Here is an 11,151-nt window from a genome sequence, read left to right as displayed (position 1 = left end):
TCCATAGAGGCTTGTAGTTTTGTTTTCCCCCATTTTTTGCCCCTTATTTCTCCATCATCTTCTGTGAAAATGGCCCTAGTGTCTTCCATATTAATTTTCTGCGTATCCGAAAAAATGGAGGATGTCTTAATGATGTCACTGCAAGATTCACAACTCTCAATCAAGAATAAAAATCCTCAGGGAATATTAACTCAGAACCGAACTCTTGCCTGCACTTGACTCTGTAGCTAAGCAACAGAATAAAAAAACAGGCTGTAAAAATTGATAACCTGAACGCAATCGGCAAAAAGTGAAGACCCATGGGAAAGCACTGCATGCAAAAATGGCTAAGAATGGCCCTGAGATTACAGTCCATAGATGCAAACATGACACTAGGAAATAAACATCAATAGTTATGAGTCCATTAAACAAAATAGCAACCTAAAGCTTCATTCACATGGACGTATCGGGGACGCAAGCTTGTGGCCGTACATACGACCCCTATAGACAGCAATAGATGCACTGAGAAATACGGTACCGCTCTGTATACATGGAAAAGATAGGACATATCCTATCTTTCCCCAGTGTGCACAGTCAAATGCCGTGCATTTCTATAGAGAGGGGTCACCGCTCCTCCTCTCCAGCGCGCCGGATGTGTGCCTGCCTAGCTACCACCAGGTGGGCGCACGTTCCTGTGAATTTAGTCTTAGTAACCCACAGATACAAAGGGGCACATTTATTTACCCGTCCCGTTGACGCCGCAGATCCGGAAAGCGCGCGAGGATTCAGAGCTGCCGCGATTCATTAAGATCGTGCGTACAATTTCCTGCATGTGATGCTTCCCCGCTGAGGTCCGCCGGAGTTCACTTTCTTCTTCCCGGTGCATGTAAGTGCTGATCTTGCAACACAATTTGATTTTTATATTCCGCGGTTTGTCCGGATCAGTCTGGTTGTCCGATGGCCACGCCCTCCGATTTGTGTCGCATGAAAGCAGGCGCTGCTGCGCCATAATCCGATCGCGTGCACCAAGAACAGTGCAAAAATTCGGGAAACCCGATGGAAATGCGTCTGACGGACCCTTAGTAAATGTGCCCCAAGGGCTAGAAAATTACTGAAAAACACTGGTGTGCAAGAGGCATAACTGTGACAATTTTCTGTGAAATCTAAGAATCTTTATGCCGGACCCAATATCAGACTTTTCACTAGTGAAGTTAAATGTACAATTGAGAAATCAAGAAAAATACATCTAGCAAGCAGACAATGATCAGCACTTATCCCATCAATCTGCGGAGAACACAGAATCCTCATTCAGGCTGAATAGAGAATGTTTGAGTAAAACTAAGATTCTTTTCACCTGCAGGACATTCTGAAGACATCTCAGCTGTTACAATGAGACAACTTAAGAAACTGGAAACGTTAAATTCTTTGTTCTGCACATTGTGGTGTTGCATCTGCAATCCAGAGCAGTGAATATCCTAACAAGTCTCCAGTAAAGATGTGTTTGTGAAAAGTTCAAATACAGTATATGGATATCTAGATGGAAATAAATAGCCTTAAGTTCTTAAATATTTCCTGAATATACTGTAGTCAGTTTTTCGCTAAATAGATCATCAGTAAGGGAGAAAATATACTACTTCCATTGCCAATAGAATTAACCGTCCTATAGTCACCTATATATATAATGTCTGTATATTTATAAATGTGTGCTTTAAAGATAGGCAGGACATAAATGTTTCCAACACAAATGTACTGAATATTATTTGTTTAGTGAGCCTATGAATTTGTTCTTAGAAACAGTATTCCAGTATTCATAGATGACCTCAAGTCTGAGCCAATTATTTTAAGGCTAAAGAACATCGGCTCTACACTGACTTGGGTTGGCAGCAATGCAGTAACCACACAGGCAACATCTCTAACATTTTTTGAATATTGAGGAATTGCCTCGTGAACAGTCAGCTTTGACGAAGAGTTGACCTTTCAATATCAGGCTTTCCTTTGGGAACAACTCACTGGGAAACATGTATCTTTATTTCTGCTAGTCAAATTGTCTAATTAGTTTTTGCAACTTTTCAGTGCGACTTTTGCTGTCGTTTTTCAAGTATGCCTTGGTCTGCACCTTGTGCAGTGCGCTTTATGTGTCTTTATTTTCCAGATGTTCCGCGTGACCTTTCACTTATGTATCACTTTTTTTGCTTATTAACGCATACATTAACATCATGTGACCGAAGCCTATGGGGCAGATTTACTTTCCCGGCCCATTCGCAATCCAGCGCCATGTTCTCTGCAGTGGATTCGGGTCTTCCAGCGATTCACTAAGGCAGTTCCTCCGACGCTGTCTGCGGCTGTTTTTCCGAATCCGTTTGTTTTTTGTTCGGCCACGCCCCCAATTTCCGTCGCGTGCATGCCAGCGCCGATGCACCACAATCCGATCGCGTGCGCCAAAAACCCAGGGCAATACAGGGAAAATCGGCGCAAATCGGAAATATTCGGGTAACACGTTGGAAAAACACGAATCGGGCCCTTAGTAAATGACCCCCTATAGGTCGTCATCTCCCTGGGGTGTGACTAGAGGGCTTAAAAATGCAGGACACAGCCTCAAATCCAAAATTTACAGTAGAGTCCACTCCTGTATATAACCCCCTCACGTGGCTTGTGTCCATGTCGATTTGAAACATTTGGAACAAAAAGTCTCAAAAAGAAGCCAAAATTTGCACCTGCCAGGATAGGAAAAACTGAACATGTATCACAAGTAAAAAGACATGATCATACATAAGGCGCAAAAAAGAGTTGAGAAATGTCACATAAATTCACCAAAGAAAGAAAAAAAGATGATACATGTCCCCCACTAAGTGTTTCACATTATAATGCTGCACAGTATAGTAGTGCTAGGTAACATGAAGGCTTGGCTTCTTTACCTATAGTACTTTTTCATGTGTGTTTCTGTATTTATGAACTTGAGGTGTTGGAAAGTAGTTTTCTCCTCATATTTTATGTATAGTGTATAGAATTTACCTTAAAGGACATCTACCACCAAGATGAAGGTTTGTAAACCAAGCACACTGACATATTGGTGTGTGCCCCCTCTGGTAGGATCTGCTCATCTTTTAGCTTCTTATGCCCTTGTTTTTAAGAAATAAAGGATTTAAAAATTTTGAAAATGAGCCTGAGGGGCTCCAGTCTCTATTGACATCTATTTAGCCTGTAGCCCCACAGATGCATGATCTTTAAAACCTTTATTTTCATAAGAACAAGGTCCTAAGAAGCTAAAGGAAGACCAAATCCTGACAGAGTGGGAACACACCTGTATGTCATTGTGCTTGGTTTACAAACCTTCCTCCTGGCGGTAGATGTCCTTTAATCCTTGTTGTCTGGTCTGACAACATTCCCAGTGCCTGTTTACTGTGACCTCTATGGGATAATTGTACCCACATTTATCTCAACTAAAAGCCTTCATCGTTAGATCAGGAAAAGAACTGACATTTATAGGACACTCCATAATTTCCACAACTTTTTATAGAAAAAATATTCAGCACATATTTCAGTGAACTAATTATAACAATGTGTTATATATAGTTGGAGTTGGTCCATTTATTCCACCAAAATTGTCACTGATCCAGACTCCAACTCCACAGCCCTGGTTGAAAAAAATTGGATTGAATTAACTCTTACAGACTCTTTAAATGTTGATTTGACATACACACACTATATATAAATATATATTGCTAAAATTTCATTGATAAGGTGTTTACTGATAAGCAATAAATTAAATAATGTAATTAAAATTCTATTCTTTAGGATCTATTAAGTTTATTTCTACCAAGTTTCCCAAAAGCGAAAAAGTACCTGACAGCAGGTCAGTAGGGGGGCTCTCATGGAAGGGCCAGTTTAGGACCTCCCTTGTCTCACTGGCTTATGGCAGATGAAGAGAGCCGTGCTGTCATTACTTTATGTCTGTCCCTTCCATGATAACCATTCCTATATCAGTAGGTGGGAGGGGTTGCAAATGTAATTGGCAGGTCTGTCCATGATAGGCACTTCCATTTCAGTGGTTGGAGGGACATACTGATTGCAGGCCCCCCTTCATCTGCCAGAAGCCAGCAGGACATGACCCACGGTTCCTTCCGGAAACAGAAAAACTTTACCGGGGTTAATACAATATGGGTGAGACTTTTTGGGTCTTGTACTCTTACCAAACCCTTTAATAACATTTAGGGAAGGCTTTTCTGCTGCTGAAGAGCAGTAAGAAGGGTTAATGGCAAATGAGGGCTAATGAAAAGAAGTATTGGGAACTGGAAGTTTCTGTAAGCATCACTTTGTTCGCTATATAAGGCTGCTGAATGAATAAAAAGTATAAAAGGTGTTTGGGAACATATTGCAAAAAACATGCAACGCACAGGGATAGTTTATGACAAAACCTTGCCCCGAGACAACACCTTTAAATTTCTTGAACAACCAATTCCTTACAGGAGAAAATGAAAATTCCCCTCAGTTTCCCACAACTTCATGATCCAAGTCCAAACCCTTATAGACCTCCTAAATCTTCTAAACATCATATCTCAGCATTATTAGGACATACATTTAGAAAACCCCACAATTACTGGTAACTTCCCCAAAATAATAAATGTATACTGTAAGTTGGGTAGCCAGAAAGTTACTATAGATATCTTACACTGACATCCCTCCATCCTTGATCCTTAGGAGGTTGGAATTATACAGGACAATGTGGATTTAATTGGTTTCAGTTCTGGTATAATACAGATGCTGACAGCAACAAACTGTTTAGAGAGTTGGTACAATAAATGTATCTATACAAAGATTTCCATGATGCAGGCCGTGAAAAGTTCCAATTAAAAGGCTTTGTTATATAGACTCAAATACTTGGGAGAATGTGAAAGAGGCATCTGCTTTAATTGTTTGGTCTCAATGATATCCTGCGGAATGAACAGAAAATATTGTCCCTTTGAATGTAAATTAGAGACATTATTCGAATATCTGCAGATGTTGTTTCTAACCGGCTCAATTATTTTGATGTAAAGTTTGACCAATCACCATCAAACGTGCTTTACCGTCTGACACTTTTGTCACACTCTAGCAGTAGCAGTGTAAAAAGAAAGTCTTGTTATGAGTTCTATTATTGGCCAAGAAACATCATTTATTTTATGCATGAATAACGTAAACATATGCAACACCCTCGCCGATGCAATGGCGAGGGAGGGTTTGCGAATAAGCCCCATAACATGTCACCACATCACACAGGGGACATTGCAGTGGTTAATCCTGCCTGGCAAGGCAGAAGTTAAATCTGTATATGATGTACAAGTCCAGTATCCAATGATCTGTGTTACATCCTGTGCTCTGTGAACTGAGAGGTAATTGGAGGAGCAGCCACCACCTGACCAAAGGGAGGTAATAAAACCCCCTGGCCAGGAATGTTCTAGAGAAGTTTCTCTCAGGAGAGAGAGGAGAGCAGTCTCTCCCAGAAGGGAGAAGAGACCGGTCCTAGTCAGGCCCTCTGGGTCTGCAGGACGCATGCAGAGAGTAGTTAGCTGAGCAGCAGCTCAGAGTCTCTAGCACACCGGACCAGTGCAGGAAGAGCCTAGCCCCTGCCTGAAGTGGAGAATAAGACTAGAGTTAGTGTAGTGAGGAAAGGGGTATCATCCTACCTTCAAGGGTGATACCTGAAGAGATCCAGGACCGAGCTGAAGCCTCCTCTAAGGACACAGCTGCCTCCCAGCCTGCTCTTACATCCAGGCTGGTGACCTACATCCTGTGGCTCCCTCCAAATACCTCTCCAGTACTCCACCATCTTGTTAAAGGCACGTTTGCTGCGGTTCCTGCGGTTCAAATAAAGAACTGTAAGTTGTTTTCTTCAACTTCTGTCTCAGTCTGGTCCCTGCTAATACGTCTGCCTTCATCACCGGCACCCTGTCCATCACCCAGAGACTCACACTCGGGACATTAAGGGGTTGCCCCAGGGAGATCCGCTATAGCAGCCTCTCCCTCATCATTTCTTGCCAACACCACCCTGCTGGAGACCTGCCAGGCTGTAGGACAGCCCTCCGGTTCCCCCGTACCAAGCACCGTGACAATAGCGTGCTTAGGCCGCAACCGCCAGCCACTCCGGTACCGCGGGCCCCGGCTGTCTCCAGGCCTCACCTCAAAGGGCTAGGCCCCGGTGGGGGATGTTGCAAGTGGCGTCACGAACAGGATTGATACTTCTGTGCCTTATTACGGCATTAAAGACTTTCCTTTATTAAAAAGACTGTGCTGCCTAACCCTGCTGACATTCGGGTTTAGGCCCAAGTGCTTGTGTGTTTCTGGAATGAACTGTGTTATACTGCTGCCACGTGCTGTCGAGCGCCGCTCCAGCACTCCAGAGGTTAATCCTGGCAAGAACTGTACCAGCTCTGCTACATCCGGCGCTGCCGTGCCTGAAGATTTTTACCTCAGAAACTGTGGCGCAGCAAATAATTCAAGCCCGCCAAAACCTTCACTGGCGGGAAACCCAGATGACGCATCAAACTTCACCCACGCGCGAGGGGCGCGAACCCCGCCTCCTGTGGCGCAGGAAAAATTAGAGCCCGCCACAGCTCTTGGCGGGAAGGACTTGGACTCCTCCCACTGGCTAGAGGCGGACTTCTTGCCCTGCCTCAGAGAAGCGCCAGAACTCGAGTGGATTTTGGACAGTGAGGACAGCATCATGTGGGGTCCTCCGCCCTTCCCTCCTGTGGAGCGTCCTGAATTCTATGAGGTACTAGAGACTATGGTGGTGGTCTCTGCGCAGCCGGTCCGGAGACCCTCCGCTGGACATCGGCTGCACTGAGGATTGACTCGGGCCTTCGTCACCAGGACGTGTTTTCAAACGGTGACGCAGTACCAAGTCCCACCCGGGCGGTTCCTCATACCTATCCCGGTTACCATCCCGGTACCGCAGGCCCACGTGGAGGCGCCACGTGGGGAAGCCCCGACTCCTGTCGAGCCAACGCCTGGGCCTACTGCGGCTGTGCCACCTGCTCCGAGGCCTACCATTCCTGCTGTTCGGCCTGCTAGTCCTGCTGTGACGGTTCCTGATCCTCCGGCTGCTCCTGCTCCTGTTCCGGCACCTGCCCGACCATCACGGAGATCCGAGCCTGCACCGGAGCCCCGAGCCCCAGCACCGGCACCTCCGCAGCCTCGAGGCCGAGGTGAGGCCGCCCGCCAGCGACTCCGGGACGCTGTCTTGGAGCAGCGACGCCGCGAGAAGGAGGCCCAACGCTACATGGCCGGCCGGTCTACAGCTGGAGCCTGGGTGGAGAAGAACCGCACCACCGGCATGGTCCGGTTCTTCGATAAGCAGCGTGGCTATGGCTTCGCCACCCAGGACTACACCGGACGGGAAGTATTTATACCCCGCCGGTCCGTCAAGAGGCCTGATCTGCCGGAGAGCCAGCACAACCTGAAGCCAGGCGAGTGCATTGAATTCTCCCTGCAAGAGGGGCCCCGAGGACCTTGGGCAGCTGGTGTGATCCGGATCCCCGACTCCGATGAGGACCGCTACTTCCCGCACGACGACTGGTATGAGGACGACGAGTGGCCGGAGTCTCCGAACACTTCTTCTTCCTCGGCTGCGAGTCCCCGGGCGGTGACCCACGTGAATGCCCCATCCACGGTAATCGTGAGTACGGGTCCCATTGCCATCTATGGGCCGGGCATGATCCAGGGCGCCACCCCCACCGTCTCCCCTGCCGGGAGCGTTGCCAGGTCCCGCGGCTCTTCTGTGGGAGAAGACATCCCGGCTAGCGAACCTTGTCCGGAGGTTCCATCTAGGCCCACATCTCCCCTTGCCGGTTACCAATGGGGTGATGACCCGGCCCCGGAAGAACCGGAGCTGGAAGGAGCTGCGGCGCGGCCGCCGGGCCCTGTTTATTTCTTCCTGGACCCCTCCGTGGTCCCTGGCTCAGTTGAGCCCCCGGCTGGAACAGCCGACACCCCGGGCGACAGCGCTCCTCCCCCTGAAGGTCCGGAGGATGTTGCTGCCCCTGCAGTACCCGCTACTGCCACCGGGTGTCCCCAGCCGGCACCTAGTCCCGCTGAGGATGCACAGGATTCCCCGCTGGAGCCGGATCCTGTCTCTGCTGAACCCAGCGATGCAGAGTAACCCCTGAAGGGCTGTAGCCCACTTCAGGTACTGTACTGTACATATTGTATATTTCTGTCCTTTCCCTAAAGAGCCAGAGACTTTCCTGAGACTCTCATCCTTATTTATCTCAGTCAAGAGATTATACACTGTCATGTGCTATGATAGCACCCTTCCTCTGCCACAGCAGAGATTCCTACCAAAGGACTCCGTCCCTCTCCAAATAGAGGAGAACCTTTGCTTCTTTATTGCACTTTTCCCCACCTCAAGGGCTGTACCCAGAAGATGGACTTTGTCATTAGAGACCTTCTGAGAGACTTTTGCCAGATACTACCAGGAAAAGTTGCCATGTAATTGACTATTATTTTGCACTTAATGCCTTCCTTTTTAGGTACGGACATTCTGTTTGCACTTTTTATGCCTTTCCTTTTCAGGTAAAGAGACATACTATCCTGCTACCCTGAGTAGCCTATCTACCTCTGTAACGTTTGTAACGTTTAAGATGTGTACCCATTGGGCTCCTAAGCCAATGTGATCTTAACCTGTTTGCACACTGTCAGAAGATATGCCAGTAGTCTGCATTAACCCTTTCATAGGCTTTACAGGTTGTAGTGTGGCTGTGTCGGACCGTCTTTCTTGTAAAACACTGACCGCTACCTGATCCCTCAAACTGAGGTTTGCACATGGGGGTAGTCCGTAAACTGCGGGTCCTACGGGGACCGGGGGTGTTACAGAGTTAGCACCTGGATGCCACCCATACATGGGTAAGGATACCAGTCAGGAGGTACTTGTGTCGCATATGCTAACGCAATGCAGATAGACACCTTATATAATTGCCGCCAGGGAAGAAGCGTTGATACAACAAATATACAGGCCTTGGTGCAAGGAGTGGATTACAGGACATGACACCACACCTTTCCTACTGTTCGGTTTAATGGCGTCAGCGACCAACTGTCATACAGCTATATGTTTTTGTCTTAGTCCGACACCAACCCAGGTGCCTGTCTCCAGTACCATGGGCGGTTTGTCCCTACACCTCACATAGCCTGCACTTCCCAGAAGTGCCCTTAGCCCCCTCTGTGCCCCAAAACATCTGTAGTCGAGCCGAGGGCGGCTCTTTCAATTGCCCCCGGGGTATGCAACACCCTCGCCGATGCAATGGCGAGGGAGGGTTTGCGAATAAGCCCCATAACATGTCACCACATCACACAGGGGACATTGCAGTGGTTAATCCTGCCTGGCAAGGCAGAAGTTAAATCTGTATATGATGTACAAGTCCAGTATCCAATGATCTGTGTTACATCCTGTGCTCTGTGAACTGAGAGGTAATTGGAGGAGCAGCCACCACCTGACCAAAGGGAGGTAATAAAACCCCCTGGCCAGGAATGTTCTAGAGAAGTCTCTCTCAGGAGAGAGAGGAGAGCAGTCTCTCCCAGAAGGGAGAAGAGACCGGTCCTAGTCAGGCCCTCTGGGTCTGCAGGACGCATGCAGAGAGTAGTTAGCTGAGCAGCAGCTCAGAGTCTCTAGCACACCGGACCAGTGCAGGAAGAGCCTAGCCCCTGCCTGAAGTGGAGAATAAGACTAGAGTTAGTGTAGTGAGGAAAGGGGTATCATCCTACCTTCAAGGGTGATACCTGAAGAGATCCAGGACCGAGCTGAAGCCTCCTCTAAGGACACAGCTGCCTCCCAGCCTGCTCTTACATCCAGGCTGGTGACCTACATCCTGTGGCTCCCTCCAAATACCTCTCCAGTACTCCACCATCTTGTTAAAGGCACGTTTGCTGCGGTTCCTGCGGTTCAAATAAAGAACTGTAAGTTGTTTTCTTCAACTTCTGTCTCAGTCTGGTCCCTGCTAATACGGCTGCCTTCATCACCGGCACCCTGTCCATCACCCAGAGACTCACACTCGGGACATTAAGGGGTTGCCCCAGGGAGATCCGCTATAGCAGCCTCTCCCTCATCATTTCTTGCCAACACCACCCTGCTGGAGACCTGCCAGGCTGTAGGACAGCCCTCCGGTTCCCCCGTACCAAGCACCGTGACAATAGCGTGCTTAGGCCGCAACCGCCAGCCACTCCGGTACCGCGGGCCCCGGCTGTCTCCAGGCCTCACCTCAAAGGGCTAGGCCCCGGTGGGGGATGTTGCACATATTTTAGGAATCTTAAAATGCTACAGAATAATAAAACATTCTTAATTAAAGTGTCACACATTGGGTGCTCCAACATTGGCTTAGATTTTAACTCTATTGGGAGAGTATAGTAGCAGACTTAGGCTACATTCACACTGCTGTATGGGGGACGTGTATACGACCGACATATATACGCCATATATACCTCTGCCATAGTCGGAAATGGGAGCGGGTGCGGCACTGTACCATTCCGTAGCTGGGAGGAAGATAGGACATGTCCTATCTTTCCCCGAAATACGTGCACCATATATCGCTATGTAGAGGGGCATCACTCCTCCTCTCCCCAGTGCCGACGTGTGACAGCAGGCACACATTGTGTGACTGTAACCTTAGTAAGAGGTCAGAACCTCATAGTAATTCAGGCATGTCACAAAGTACCAGTACCTATACATTAACCCAAAATCAATCAGCGATGAAGCAGCACTCCAATAAATATAAAAGAAAAATGTATTTCACCATAACAATGCGACGTTTCGCCTTTTCAATCGAGACATACCTATTGTTTTTTGGACTTAATACATTAACCCAAAGTGTTCTAAAGTTCTAAACTAACAAAATTGGTCACCATGTGTAGACCATATTTCAATGCTTTTATCAGAACTTTCTGAATGGGTTCTTGCTGCAGTTTTCTGAGCTCGTGAACCACACGCTTGGCTGTTCTGCTTGAGAGTGTGATTGACAGCATGCTCTACAGGAATAATTCCATTGGCTAAGGTGGGTGTATGTTCTGTGGAAAGCTGGGTGACAGCTGTGGTTTGAATGATGGACTGCCAAACTAATCAGCTGCTGGGGTGACTTCCAGGAACTCCACATATACCTACTCTTCACTTCAATCAGGTGCTGGTTATACTGGTCTCTTGACTGTTCT

Source organism: Engystomops pustulosus, chromosome 10 (genome assembly GCF_040894005.1).
Source record: "Engystomops pustulosus chromosome 10, aEngPut4.maternal, whole genome shotgun sequence".
Taxonomy (NCBI): Eukaryota; Metazoa; Chordata; class Amphibia; order Anura; family Leptodactylidae; genus Engystomops; species Engystomops pustulosus.
Note: the sequence above shows the minus strand (reverse complement) of the source record.